This window comes from Oreochromis aureus, linkage group 12 (genome assembly GCF_013358895.1).
Source record: "Oreochromis aureus strain Israel breed Guangdong linkage group 12, ZZ_aureus, whole genome shotgun sequence".
NCBI classification, from domain to species: Eukaryota; Metazoa; Chordata; class Actinopteri; order Cichliformes; family Cichlidae; genus Oreochromis; species Oreochromis aureus.
In genome coordinates, this window is record NC_052953.1 from 9,993,034 (window position 1) to 10,005,756 (window position 12,723).

Genomic DNA, 12,723 nt, shown 5'->3' on the forward strand with positions numbered 1-12,723 from the left:
ACCCGCTATCCATTTTCACAACTGCTGTATAGCGAGGGTCAATAACACAAAGGACAGAGAGTTTAACTTAACTCTTTTTTTTGTTTGGTGTTGACTCGTCCACATTATGACATAGATTTTATGCCAAAAAGCTGCACATTAGGCATAACATGCTACTGTTGCTGGAGGTGTAATCACAGCATGCCAGAGTCGTTTACATTTACTGCTTTAAAGTGTTCTTTTGCTTCAGCGTGACACACTATGACTGTAGTCATCCAGGTGTAAGACTGTGGGAACATGTAGCTTTACAGTTGTTTTTGTTTTTCAAACTTCTTTTTCTTTAATTAATACATTTAAGGAAGAAAAAGAGAGTCTGGGTTTTGAGATATTTTGCTGCTGAAATGTCAGGTCGGCTACGTGCATTAGCAAATTAAAAAAAAGAAAATAAATAATTTTAAAGTTGCAAACTTATATCTGTAAGAGGTTTTCATAATCCGAAAGTTACCATGAAATGCTAGTTCAATTTTGCAATTTTTTTTTGATATGCTAATTTTGTAATATAACAGATTGTGTTTAAGTGGTTGTAATAATTTGCATTAAAAGGGACTGATGAAAAAGTATTAAAAAACCCATATCTGTTTAGTATATTAACACTCAAGAGTATTGTATGGTTTTCACCAGTGTATATGTATGTATATAACCAACACTTAATAAGCTTAAAGACACTCTAAAAGTTGAGCATAATTTATAATGCTGCTGCCTTGAGTCAGGTTTTTACAATTATAAGGTCTTGTCATTGCAACAATTCTCTCTTCCATTTCAGCACTTGGAATTTGGACCACCAAGTTACACGGTGCAAAGGCTTCTACTGTACCATGTTTGTATATGAATGGCCAACAGTTCTCAGATCCAGTAGAAAAATGTACTTTTGGCATGTTTTCATTGTAGGTGAGTTAAATATTTATTATATGATGGAAAACATACAACAGTCCCTGCAGAGAATATATATATACACACATGCACACAGACACAACTTTGATTAGACATCTGCTATAATCTTATTAAAACACAGTTCACTTATGCAGCCTCAAAGGCATAAATATAAACACACTCACACAAAACTGACAACATGGCCTACTTACACACGTCCACACAAACGCACGCATTACTGTATATTAACACACTCACATGCACATGGACACATACCTTTACTCATGTCTAATTTGCACAATATCATTGATCATTGTATTTGACAGGGTCTAGTTTTTAATGGAATAGGAATCTGCTGAGGCAGTTGGGGCAATGCAGCTAATGGACTGTATGACATACAAACCTATGCACACACACATACTGAAGAGACAGCTGCAGTTCCTACAATCAGAGTATGTTTCCTAAGGGACTGCTTAGCTCAACACTGGCCCTGTGATAATGTGCCATTTTACTTTATCCATAAAAGCCATGTGGTGTAATTTATAATTTTATGACCTGCTCTGGTATATGTACAGCAATGTTATCCTGATGTTATCCAGAAAAGACTGCTATGCATATTTATTTACATCCACATCTTCCAAAGTACATTTTGCTGTACTACACTAACAACTGTTGTGTATTCAATGAGAAATCTGGCACAGTTCTGAGATCAGAGAAAATTTGTACATACTTTTTAAAGCAGAAACTGGAAACCTACAGACTTGTAGACTGTATATAGTTTAGTATTATCTAGTATCCTATATAACAGTATAGTATCCTATTGCTGCTGCAAAACAGTACTGCTGTTTACAATACAAAGGCTTACTTCATTCAGCTGTAAGGACATAGCCGATTACACCTGGCCTTGGATCATACCAATTTCCATCTACTGAGTGATGTTTGTGAAATTATTTTCAGGTACTAAAGAGCAGACCAAGATAAGGACATGAATGGGGATTTATGGAATGTTAAATTATATAGCATAATATATTTTCAGAGGTTGAAAAAACATCCTCTTTGTCAACTTTCCCCTTTCTAACCTAGGTTTGCTTGCTTGTCTCATCCGTGGTCTGTCTGGAAAGACAGAAATAACATTTTATGAGACGTTTGTAGAGAATATGACATATCATTTGAAGGAATGTGCAATATGATTGGGATGCATGCATGCCAGACACCATTCAGACTCTATTTTAAACTGAAAGATTAACAAGTGTCTGCTCTCACTGACTGACGTCAATTGCAGAGTGTCTGCGCACATGAATTCATTTAAAATTACGTGCCTGTTACAAAAGCACATTTAGTGGTATTTTTGTGAGAATGCCCTCATGCACAAGCTATGTGTGTTGCTGTCATGTGATACTGTGACTATTTTTCTGTGCGTTGTTCTGCAGGTCATGTGTGTGACTATGTGCTCTTGGATAGCAGTAGGTGACAAGTGGCTCCATTCCTCCTAACCTTAGCCTGTTGATGTTTTCTTCATTCCTCCCACTTTTGGACCTGTACCACATTTGTCTGAGCAGCCTGTGGAGCAAACTCTTACTCACTCAATTATTAGATGTACAGTGTTTCAACCCCAGTTTTTTGTCTTTAAAAAATCAAACAGGTGATTATATGTAAGTCACATTTATCAGTGAACATTTTACTGTTTCTATCAACTGCAACAAAACCACCTGCCTAATCCATGGACTCCAACAAGACTTTAAATGAGCCTAAAGCAGGATTGTGCTGGTGCCAAATTGTGGAACAAAATTACAAATCTGACCACAAAACATTAGCTGGATGTCCTGATGAGACAGGATTCAGCATAAGTGCAGTGTGACTCCTTCCTCTTCTGCAGTGTTATACTTTTACACCATATGTGGTAGCGTATCTGTGGCATTGTTTCAGAAGTGCATAATACAGCTTTTGTGTGCATCAAAACAGCAATTTTAATTAATGCATAAATACAAAACAATGAGAGATCTGTCCATAGGATCCAGCCCCCTGTGATCCTGAATTGAAATGGATGAATGGCAGGATGGACAGATGGATGGAAAAAATAAAATATCGGAAGAAGTGCAGTAAAATAAAGGTTTACCTATACTGTTTGTTTATGTACCTTCCAGACGGTAACTGTTGCCTCTCTCATCTAGTAAATCCTCCTTTTTCAAACATGCCCTGTCTCTCTTATTCTCATCTTTCTACAATTTTCCTGGACCTATTGCAATTGGTGCAGAAAACTTCAAAATGTAAGAAAAACACTTTTATACAATGGAAAGATGTTTTCTTTGAAGACAGCATCATTTTTCCCCTTCCATTTCACTCTTTTGTGTCAGTTCCTTGTACTTTTGTCCCTCTTCTACCGAGAGTATAAATGACTTGATTTGCAAACTGTGCTCTTGTGGATTTTATAAGAGTTTGACTCTCTGTAAAAGGTTTTTGCTGTACTGGCATACGAGGTCAAAAGACAGGCTTTCTGTTACTTTAATATTTTGATGTCATTTAAAGGAAATTGCATTATTTGGATAAGATTTAAGAAAGGTTGGTAGGCACGGTGGTGTGGTGGTTAGCATCATGGCCTCACAGCAAGAAGGTCCTGGGCTCAAATCCATTGGTTGGCTGGGTCAGCAAAGCCTGCGTGCCAGGCCAGTTGGCGTGAATTTGAGCATGAATAGTCGTCTCTCTGTGTTAGTCCTGCAACAGACTGGCGACTTACCCCTGCGCCCTGACACGAGGGGCAGTTTCTAGTCATGAATCAGTTAAGTGTAAGAAAATCAATAGATAACTGAACTAATTAATATCTCTCAAAATACTACATGTTTTAAGAGTTAATCATTTTTCCTTTGGTGAAGAAATAACTCCTTCATTAATACTGTTATCAGTTCTTGCTTGTGTTTTCCCTTTTCAATCTATTTCATTTACTTCAGTTAGCTCTGTATAACATAATCTGTTGAACCCCACAGGTTGAAATGAGTGATGTTGTTTTATAAGAGACCTGCATTCAAGCAAATTGCTTCTCTTGTCTTTTTTCTTGTTTGCCTCGTGGTTCAGCTTCCTCTCACACACGTTTGTATTCTCTCAGTTTTGTATTTGTGTATTTTGGACTTCCTTGAAAAGCAGATGCTGCACCTCAAGGTGCTATCCTGTCAATAAATTCAATTCCATTCTCTTCATAATCTGTAGCTGTCCAGTTCTGGTCAATTCCTCCTTAATGTCTTCACTTATTGTATTTTTTATTATAAATTTCTGTCTGATCTCCTCCTGTTTAATCTATCCTTTTTTGCATTGCCGTTCTTTTTTTTCCCATCTCACTCCCTGAAGTTCTGTTCATCTGACATCTCCTCTCATCCAAGGTGACTTGTAGAGAGTAGTCCCTCTGTTGCATACAGAGAAAACAAGGGAGCACACCTGGCTGAGACTGTAATACACTCAACGGAAATATTTGCAAAGCAACAGATTACATGATTAGAGCTCCTCTAAGGCACAGTGGTAGCTTTGTTTGAAGAATCAGAAACATGATACAGCTTCATCTCTGGAGTAACAAATACAAACTGAGACTCAAAAGAGGAGTAAATATTAAATGGTCTGCTGCATTTTCATTTTTTTCTTTAGTATAAAATTCTCTCTTTGTGTTACTTCTCCACTTCATCAACAAAAGAGTGTTGAGGGAACACAAAGATACCCAATAGATTTGTCCGGTGCCAGGCTAAAATAACACACTATCGTCATTAAAGGGATTCAAAAGATGTAGGCCATCAGGAGGGAGAACCAGCACCAAGCACAACAAATCATTTTTTTAATTCTATGCACTCTATTGTAGCTGACGACGGATTCACATCAAAAAAGAAGACCTGGATGATAGAGTTTTACTCTCTTCCCTGGTGTATGATAGTTTCCAAAATGTGTCCATGGCACTTGAAAAGAAAAGTTGGATTAAAAAAAGGGACAAACCAGACTATTGTTTTGGATTTGACCCATAGATGGACCAGCAGCAGTGGGTTTTTGTTGTCTTTTTTAGCCTTTTTTGAACACAAGGCAGCATCCTACACTCTGCTAGTTGTTAGGTTGTCCCTGTGACCATTAAGTCACAACAAACATGTATGGCTTGTATAAATGCATACAGGGATATAGTCTACTAATGACATATCTTGTTGTCTGAACCTAGAATTGAGCTCTTTAGATATACTGTAAAATGTGTTATTGCACAGAAGTAGGATTGTAGATCAGTCACATCACAAGTCACAAGAACTTTTTTATGTCTGAATTCAAAAACTGTGAATCTGTCCCTTATTCTGCAGGTAAATATAGTTTAACTGGGTCAGATGTGGGACCTGATATTCTTTAATCTCTGAGATACCATCTGTACCTGACTAATACTGCCTGCCTTAAAAGTGATCACTGGAAATAATCCCTGCTCTTTTTCTAGTTTGTATTTTCCTTGATTAAGTAACTGGGAAAGTTTTTTCCTTTGAATCAAATCTTTCTGCTTGTGTGGATCAAGATAGTTTTTTAAAGAAAACATAACCTTAGCTGTATAGTAGACAACTGGGATGAGCTAAACCATCGGGAATCCTTGTGATTCAGATCTCACGTATCTTATGTCCTTCCATAAAAAGTGACCCCATGGGTTGTTTGTACAAGCAGATTGTTACAGCCTATAGTTAGATTTTATTGTTAAGTGACCTTTAGAATTCATTTAACAATGAACCAGTCCCCATAGCAAATGCAGCAAAAAGGCATTTATATTTAGGCTATAAAGTTCATCCAAAAGGGGCAGCCATCCCTCACAAAATGTTCTAGTTGTTCTAGAATTATCACAATTGTTCACTGTTTGCGGCATATTTACTCTTTGGGCTCACTTAAGCTTTTTAGAACAGAATAGACAGCACAAAAACCACTGGTGGAATATTTATTAACATTTTAACATAACGATACCATGAGTCAAATCAGAAATATATATGTGGAAGAGTGCAATAATTTCGTAATCTTATACACCTGTTTTTATAAAAAAGATGCAGAGAATCTGGAGAAATCTCTGCATGCAAGGACTTGCTGATGTTTGTTGACACTGGATGCATTCTATCATGGAAATCACTTCCAGAAATCAGTCTATGAACAAAGGTTGACGTGCCTTGAACAAATGCAGGTTAAAGAAGAAGCTACATATGAACATGGTCCAGAAACGCTTCAGTGATCCCCAGCCCAAAGCTTATTTAAAATGGAATGAGGCAAAGTGGAAAACTGTTCTGTCATTAGATGAATTTAACCTTGAAACTGTTTGGATGCTACATCCTTCAAAACTAAAGAGGGTGAGGGTCCATCCAGCCTTTTAAAAAATGTTTTTATTAGTGCACAGTTCAAAAGTCTCCATCTCTGATGATGTGGGGGTGCATTAGTAGCCTACCTGTGGAACTGGTGAAGGTGTATATAGAAAAGATTTGTAGCGTCTCTTCCTGTTAAACATCTACCTCTCAGTTTGTTATGAAACCTTGCCGTTCCCATTGAACTCAGTGTTTAGCTTTTTAACTTTTAACTTCTTTCTTGTATTATTTAACTTTTCAGTTCGCTTGCTCTCTTTAAATCAGTGCAAACTGATTGTTGTTGTTGGGTTTTTTTCAGTTTATACTTTTGATGTCTGCTGTTGTTTTCACTATTGGCCATCTGTCATTGGTCAGAACTTAAGAGGAACCAGGACACCAGACAGAGGAGACTTTTAATTGGTCCACTGAGGATAAGGGCCTGTTCAAGGGAACACTCTATGGTGGGTAGCTGATTAGAAAACAGCAGGTGTTGGCACTGGCAGTGCACAAGCTCTAAAACTGAGGTTCAAGGCTTCCATGGGGACCTTGAGAAGGCTCATGAGAAAATATGCCAAATGATGTTGTATAATTTTGTCATATTTTTCTTCATTGCAGTGAATGCAAGCAGAATTCAGAAAACTATTAGAAAAGGTCTTAATGTATCATACTACTGACTCACTTTCCCCCTTTTTTGATACATTGTCATACACCCGAGTTACAGAACGTTTAGGTTAAGGTTTGACCCATACAAAGCAAAAGAATGTCTATGCATGCAAACTGCTCACAGCTCATGTGAAATTCTGAAAACTCTTTAGTTTCACTGCATCAACTGAATGTTGTCATGTGCAATGTTTCTAACTCTGTTAAAAGATTTCCTTTTCTGTGATGCTGTTATTTGTATTTCTTTCTTCACCTGTGGAAGTTATTTATTTGTCAAAAAAATTATGTAAAGCTATACTTTTGATCCACATTTCAGTGTTCGACTTTTTTATGTAGCTTTAATATTTTATGTTTCTACTGTACTCAGTTTATGGGACCTATGGCTGTAAGTTATATCAAAAGCTCACAGCAACTCAACGAACCATTCAGAAGTGGCTGCCAGCAAGAGCAATGTGACAATATTTTGAGTCCATTATTTCCCATCGCACATTTCTGAGAGCTATGTTACTCTGACCAATGCTTTGTGTCTGTCTTTTCAAGCAGAAATAAGTGTTATGTTGACAAATATTTCTAGAGTCCCCAAACTATTGACTTTTCTCTCCTGTTGTTCTTGTTGTCCCCAGTTCTATTAATGATTTTAGGAACCAGCTTACTTACTTTTACACAGAAGTATTTAGCTATTTCATTACCATACAGTTTTCTTCTGAATATACACATTTATAATGTATTTTCAGTTATTGCTCCATTAATTATTAGCAGTACAGAAAAATGTATTTAATTTGAATTTTAGTGAAATAAATGAAGACGCAGGACATATTAATTTGAATTTCCTGGACTTCTGGCCTATCTGTGTGGAGTTTGCATGTTCTCGTTGTGTTCCTTGGGTTTCCCCAGTAAGGGAACCTGGTGTGAATGCAAAATAAGGAAAAATAAAGCCTTCAAGGGTCTATATGCTGTACGAATATGTCTGATTTGTGATACGTCATATCTGATATGTTGCTCGCTGGTCATTCACACTGATTTGCAATCATATCATTCCTTGTCCTACATAGAGCTGTACCCAAGTTTGAAAACTACTGTGACTGACAATACCTGTTTGGATCTTAAAGTAGTACACTCTCCAAGAAAGGTATCATACACAGTTAGGTATTGCTAAGATTTTCAATACCACTGATCACAGCATTTTACTACAGAAACTGGATATTATCATTGGTATTAAATGAAATTGGCTTAGTAGTTTAAATCATACAAATCAATTTGTTCTAGTATGTGTATCAGGCATCTTTGTCACACACAAAAGTTAGTCATGGAGTTTTATAGGTTTTTGTGCTACAACCAACCATACATTCCTGTTGTTATACAGAAGATACCAAATACCCAAATATCTTAAATTTGGGCAAAAGTGAGATTATTGCACTTTAAGTCCCTTAAAATCTTAGAAACATGATGTCTAAAGAGATGCTTTCTAGCATTACCCTGGCCTCCAAGTAAGACAGCGAGGAATCTTGGAGTCAGTTTTTGACAAAGATATGTCCTTCAACACCCACAAAAAGCAAATATGTAGGAGTGCTTTCTTTCATTGATGGAATGCTATTAAGTAACATCTTATTTCAAAATGACTATTGTAATTCCTTATTATCAGGCTGCTCTACAAACTTCCTAAAAGGCCTTCACTTCATCTACAAAGAGAGTACAGGAATTAAAAAGAGAGATCATATATCTCCCATACTGCTTTTCTTCAGTGGCTCCCTGTTATATACAAAATTGAATTTAAAACCCTTTTTATCAGACACAAAGTTCTGAATGATTAGGCCCCATCCTATCTTAAAGACCTGTCGTATTATCATCATATTATTGTGGTATTATTATTGTGTTTCCTAAAAGTAGAATGGGAGGCAGAGCCTTCAGCTATCAGCCCTCTCTCCTGTTGAACCAGCTCACATTTTTAATTCCAGATACAGACCCTCTCTACTTTCATTGTTAGAGTTAAACTTTCATTTTGATAAGGTTTAATAGTTAGTGCTGGATACGTTTTGACCCTTAAATCTTAGTTATGCTATTATATGCTCAGGGTGCAAGAGGATTTCCCATGATGCATTGAACATTTCTCCTCTTTTTACTCGCTATGCATTTATCTGCCAGTACTGCATGTCATAAGCAGTTTTCTTTTCTCTGCCATAGTTTGTGCCCCCCCTCCCTCCATCCTTCTCCCTCCTTCTTTCTTCTTAACCCCCAGTTGGTCAAGGAAGATGGCTGGCTCTCCCGGATCCTGGTTCTCTTGCTGTTAAAACGATATTTTTTTTGCATTGTTGCCAAGTTCCAGCTCATAGAGGACTGTCTGATTTTTGTGGTTCTCTCTCTAATATTGTTGAATCGTTACCATACCATATAAAGCCCCTGGCGTCAACAGTTTTTGTGGCCTGGCCTTGTGCTAATAAAACTTCTTTTAATCAACTCTAACTGCAAATTCCGAATGTAGTCGCAAAAATGGCGATGACTAACTCTCAAAACAGTGTCATATCCAAAGGAACAAAGCAGTAGCAACATTACTGGCTACATGTAGCATCGCTGTGGTTGGCAGCTGCAAAGGTGCTGAGTAGCTGGATGGCAATATTTCTTTGGAACAAACAAACTGTATTTATGTATTTCCAAAGATAATTACACATTTTCATAATAAACTCTTACAAGTGCAAAATGAAAGTTTACAGAACACAATGACTTAATAGCTTAGAGGGAAAAACAACGCTCAACAGAAGTCATCTCTTTTTAAAATGTTATGTTTTTGTCTGAACAGCGATTTGGCATGCATGCAAACAACAGGATGGTCAAGTGAAGCAAAGCCAACGGAGCTCCTGTGACAATATGTTAAAATATGTATGCTACTCAAATAAACATCAGTCTCATCAAACAAAACAGATGTCACGGCTTTTGGATACGAGACTCAATTACCCCAAATCAAACAGTGTTGTCACCGAGACAGCACTGCTACGCTTCAGCCATGAATCATTATAAATAATTTGTGATTTTCCTCTGTGAAAGTAACATGATACCCACATAAAAGCAGACAAATTCTCTCATGTATGTCCTCTGTCTCTCAGATGCACACACCTTACTAATGCTTAATAGTGTGGCATTATTCAAACATTGTTCCATTGATAATTGAACACTGCATGGCTCTAAATTGCATCTCGATCCAATGAGTCTTGGTGAAAGACACAACTGTGAACGTTTTTTTGGTTGTTTACTGGAAAGATAAAAACACTTGAGGCATTCAATCTATATAATCTTATTATCAACGCACATGAGTATTATAACAAAGGTCTACAGGGAGGTGGATCAAGCCTCTGATCCCAGTATTTTCTGTTCTCTGTGATAAGACAATGACCCAAAGATTGTGGGAAAACGCTGGTAACAGAGGAACTGCAGCTTAATTTGATGTTAGTTGTTAGTATAGACTGAAGATGCGGGGACTTAAAGTCTTAAGTGTTCTTAGAAATGTACTCTATCACATGCATAACAAGGGATTATAGTGGCTCAGTTATATTTGCTCAGTTTTGGTGATCACAAACTTATACTGCAGAGAGTATAAAATGTTAAATGAGATTCAGGTCAGAAAATATAGTATAAGAAGGGTGAGTCCATTTCTTCTTCTTTTATTATGTGTGCTGAGTCTGCATTCCTTATAAAGAATTGCAGGTTTACAATCACCTGTATGTTTCGACTCCCCCAACTTGCATGCTGCTGTCACAAACTGGCTTGCTTGGCCTTTTAAAACACCATTGTTGTAGGGGGTATCATTTAGCCACATTTTATTATTTATTTAGCTGGCAGAAATAATGACAAGTAAACGGCACATGTGTGAGAGCTGGTATTGACTTTTTTTTGTCAGACTGAGTTACAGATCTTCACTGGAGATGAGAATGGTGTCTCTGACAAGGAGGAAACAACAGTTTTTAGTGTGCGAGCTGGAAGTGTCTCATTCCTAAAGAAGGTGCAGCAGGTCATTCAATGTTTTCCACACATTTATGGAGTTATGCACCATTATTTTGTCTCACAGGCTGTCAGTGTGGAGTTTTGATGCATTTGAGGAAGATGGAGTGCAAATAACCCGTTATGCCACTGTGTGCTGCTGCACAACACATTGCAAAGGCAGGAGTTTATTAGCAGGCATGTACTGGCCAATCATCAGTTACAGATTAGCAGGAGTAATCGGTGATATGAATGAAATTAAATAGCCATATGTGTTGCTTTTAACTGAAAAACTTGAGAAACTCCTGTCGAGGCTGTGGTTGGTTGATTTATGTTTGTTTGTTAGCATTTTAGAAACAACCACTCCAGGGACTCTGAAAATACAGATGCCACATATGCCCATAAGGGTTACTGGGATAATGACACTATAATAATGAGAATTCTGAAATAAAATAGATTATGTTAATAGTTATTTTTAAACTTTAAAAATGATCTATCTATATGTTTTTTGAATGGAAAAAACTATAGTTGAGTGTATATTACTGTTAACCATACATTGAAATCACATGCTGCTGAAGCCTTTTGTGTCTATCCCACGGAGAAGCATCAACTGACTCGCTAAAATCTCAAATGTTCAGAGTAAATGACAAGTTTAACTATAGAAAAATGTTCATTCTTTCTCCAATTTCTCACTCCATTGCCCTTCTCTTTCTCTCTTTCCCTTTTTTCTTTTCCCTCTTGCATTCTAACAGCTCCCTCTCCACCAGCACACTGCAATCTGTCAGTCATGTGTAGCCTCTGTCAAGTTTTCAGCTAAGACCCGGGTAATCCTGCCATCGCCGAGGCTGTTAACTGGCTAATTACGGAATATATTGGCCGTCACAGCCCCCTAATCCTCCACTCTCATTCACTTTTGCCCATTAAGGATCCTGGGGGATTACTGTAACAATCACACCTCCTTCTTTCTTTGATGGTATACGGGGATTAATATGAAAATATAAAGTGTGTGCTGCCGAAACGATGGCAGTACTGTCATGAGAGGCGAGAAAAAGAACGGGTATACTGAAGAAGTTGTGCAGTCTAACACAGACTGTTGTCATATATGCAAATGAACCGCTAAATAAATAATAAAGTATTGCTCTGAGAAGAAGATCATTGCTTTTTGTGGGGTTTGGGGAGGGTGATGGACAAGACGTGCTGCATGAATAAAGCCTCCATAAAGCCTCTGTTGGCGTGGTGGCTGGTAGGAGCTGTGGTAAGAAGGTAAATGCTGCTTGTCGTAGCAGCGACCTAAGGACGGCTGGTGGATGTCAGTGGTAAAGGAAACTGTCAGCTTGAATATAGCAAAGTCTGATGACTAGAGAGAGGCCTCACCAAGTACGCTGTCAGAGATTGATAAGGTTGTTAAACAGCTCCCCTGTGGCAGTGTGCCAGGTTTGGTTGAGATTTGCCTTGAGAAGTTAAAGGCTCTGAACATTGTACGGCTGTCTTGGCTGACACGCTTTTGTAATGTCTAATAGATGTCAGGGACAGTGCCTGTGGAGGGGCAGACTGGGGTCGTAGTTACCATCTCCAAAAAGAAGGCCAAAGTGTGGTCTTCAATTACTGGGATGTCACACTCCTCACCCTCTCTGGGAAAGTATTCCAGGGTGCTGGGAGTCAGGGTGCAATTGCTAAAACAATGATGATCCAGACTGAATCCTGGCTGAGGAACAGTTGACCAAGTCTCTAACTTCCCAGAACATGAGAATCTGACCATTTAGTCTACATTTTTTTTTATTTTGCAGAATTGCAGAAGACTTGAAAGCCTGGTGGATTCTGTGATATACTTTCAGAGCACAAAGTACTGGCTCTGTTGTCATATTTG